A 2,500-nucleotide genomic window follows, 5' to 3' on the forward strand; every position below is an offset into this window, starting at 1 on the left:
CCCGGAGGCGCACCCGCCCCCCTTCCGTCGTCTCTTCGCCCGCCGGGCGACGGCCGGCCGTCCGGCCGTCGCGCGCAACGGCGGCCGATGGCGCAAGGCGATGGCCAACGTGTGTAAAAAGGGTGCGCGCGGGAAGGCCTTCGGGGCTCGGAGGAGGCGGCTCCTCCGGCCCTTCCCCAGAGCGCGGGGGGGGACGCGGGGCTTTGCCGCCCGGCAAAATCCCGCTCTCCTTGGCCGAGCGGCCTCCTCGCGCGGCAGAGGAGCTCCCGAGGGCCGGGCTCCGGCAGTTCCGGGTCGCGCCTCCAGGGGGAGCGCGCACGTGCGCGAGCCGCCGCCGGGTGGCGCGGCGGCGACGGTCCGCACCGTCGTCGCCGTGGCCTCTCTCGGCCGGGGGTGTGCGAGGTTTCTCGGTGGCTGGGCCGTGTTCCCCGCGCCGGCGGGGCGGCCCGAGCCGCGGTGGTCCTCTCGGGCGCAGCGCCGGGCTACTGAGGGAAACCCCGGGCCCCGAGAAGGATTGCCGCGGTGATGGCAGCGGACGTCGGGCGCGCCCCCGCCGGTGGACGCTCCCCCGAGGGTGGCAGCGGGGGAGGCACCCCGGCGGGGCCATGCAGGTCGTTTCCCTCACCCCAGGGCCAGGTACCTAGCGCTTCGCGCCTCGGCGGTCTCCTGCCGGTTTCCCTCGGCGTCGTCAAACGCCTGTTGGGGGCCGAAAGGGCCGCCGAGCCGGGCGGAGGTTTAAAGACTCGGGCGGCCCGGCACGGCCCCGCCGCGGCGGCGGCGGCGGTGGCGGCGGCGGCAGCGGGTGTCGGGCGGTGGCGGCGCGGGGCGCCATCGAGGGGTGGGGAGCTACTCCCGCCGATCCCCTGCGGTGGCGTGTCCGTCGCGACCGGCCGCGCTCGCCGTCGTCGGCGTCCCGCCGCGCTTGCCCGCGCGCGGGGGCCACCCGTGCCGGGCCGGGGAAGGGGCGCCCTGCCCCCCCCCTCTCTGCGGCCCGGTCTCGGCGGAGAGGCCGCGGCGCGCGATCGGCCGCGGGGGGCCGACCCCGCTGGCCTCTGCGATGCGGGGCGACGCCGGCAGAGGGCGCGCGCTCTCTGCCTTACCTACCTCAGCTGCGGGGTTGCGGCCGCCGGGGCCCGCCGCGCTCTCTCGCTCTTTCTCCTTAGCCGCCGCCGCGGGCTCGCGGGCGGCGCCGCGTCAGGCGCGACCGCGCGCCTCTCGCCTCGACGGCCTTGTCGCCTCGAACCGCACCGCGGCGGCGCCGGCCGCCGGCCACCCCTGACTCGGAGCGCTGTCCCCGCCCGTTGGGGCGCAGCGCTCGGCCGGCTCCTCCATCGCCGGAGGTCCGGCGGGCGCGGGCGACCCCGTGCCGAGCGGCGGCGTCGCCGCTCGGCGAGTGTCCCCGCCCCCCCCGGGGGGGGGGGACGGTCGGCCGCGAGGCGCCCGCCTTCACCGGCGGCCGTCCCGGCCCGGGCCCCGCCCGTCCGCTTCCCCGTCGCCCTTCCCGGCCGCGTGTGGGCCAAAAAAAAGGGGAGGCGTGCGGGGCGGCCGCGGGGGCGCTTCCCCGTCCGGTCCCCGAGTGGAAACGAGGGGAGCGGGCGGTGCCCCCCGGCTCAGCCGCCGTACGCCTGCCCGCTGGGCGCGTGCTCGCGGAAGGGCAGCTCGGCGGTGCGAAGCGGCGGCGGTCCCGGGAGTGCGGCCGCGGGTGGCGGAGGGGTTTTGCCGAGCGGCAGACCTCGGGCGCTCCGCGATGCCGGCTCGGGTCTCGGCGGCGTCCCGCCTCCGGCGCCGGTGGCGGAGCGCGGCCCGCCGGGCGTTCGCCTTCCGGCGGGCAAGCGGTCCCGCGCCAGGGGTTGCGCCGGCGGAACGGTCCCGCCGCCGCGTGGCGTTTCGGGCGACGTTCAGGGGCCGCTGGCGGGAGAGCCGGCCCCCGCGTTTTGGCGCGGCGGCGTTCCGCGAGTCGGCGGAGCGGTGAAAAGGAGAAGCCAGGGAGTGAGCCGGGAGCGGCGGGGGCCGGCGGTCGCGCCCCCGGCCCGCGAACGCGTAGTCGTCCCGTGATCGAGAGGCCGGGCGGGCCACCGTGCCCCCCGCGGTCCGGCGCGTTGCCGCACAAGCCCCTCCGCGCGGAGGTCGGGCCGAGCCCGGGCGCCTGGGCCGCCTCCGAAGGACGGCACGCGAGGCGGCGTCTCCCCTCGCGGGGGGAGGCGGTCGGGGGCGCGGGCCCCTCCGCCTTTCTTTGGCCGACCTTCGGAGCGTTGCGCGGGGTTTCTCTTTTTTGCCCCGCGCTTTCTCCTCCTCCTCCTCCGTTTGTGTGTGCTCGTACGGTCGAAGCGGGGCGCGCGGGGGCGCGCGCGTCCCTGCAGAAACAGAAAAGGGGCCGCTTCACGCGAGCGGTCCCGAAAGCCAGACAACTCTTAGCGGTGGATCACTCGGCTCGTGCGTCGATGAAGAACGCAGCTAGCTGCGAGAATTAATGTGAATTGCAGGACACATTGATCATCGA

The 2,500-nt window shown here is 77.6% G+C and overlaps 1 non-coding gene across 1 annotated transcript in view; it reads left to right on the top strand.

Moving 5' to 3' along the window:
* Window positions 1-2,406: 2,406 nt before the first annotated feature.
* Window positions 2,407-2,500, top strand: part of LOC148217543 (5.8S ribosomal RNA) — a 153-nt gene continuing 59 nt past the window's right edge. Inside the window, exon 1 of the ribosomal RNA XR_015801002.1 lies at window positions 2,407-2,500. This exon is cut by the window's right edge and continues 59 nt beyond it. This is a non-coding gene — a ribosomal RNA (5.8S ribosomal RNA).

The sequence above is a fragment of the Sturnus vulgaris genome, unplaced genomic scaffold (genome assembly GCF_052056855.1).
Source record: "Sturnus vulgaris isolate bStuVul1 unplaced genomic scaffold, bStuVul1.hap1 Scaffold_692, whole genome shotgun sequence".
Classification (NCBI taxonomy): Eukaryota; Metazoa; Chordata; class Aves; order Passeriformes; family Sturnidae; genus Sturnus; species Sturnus vulgaris.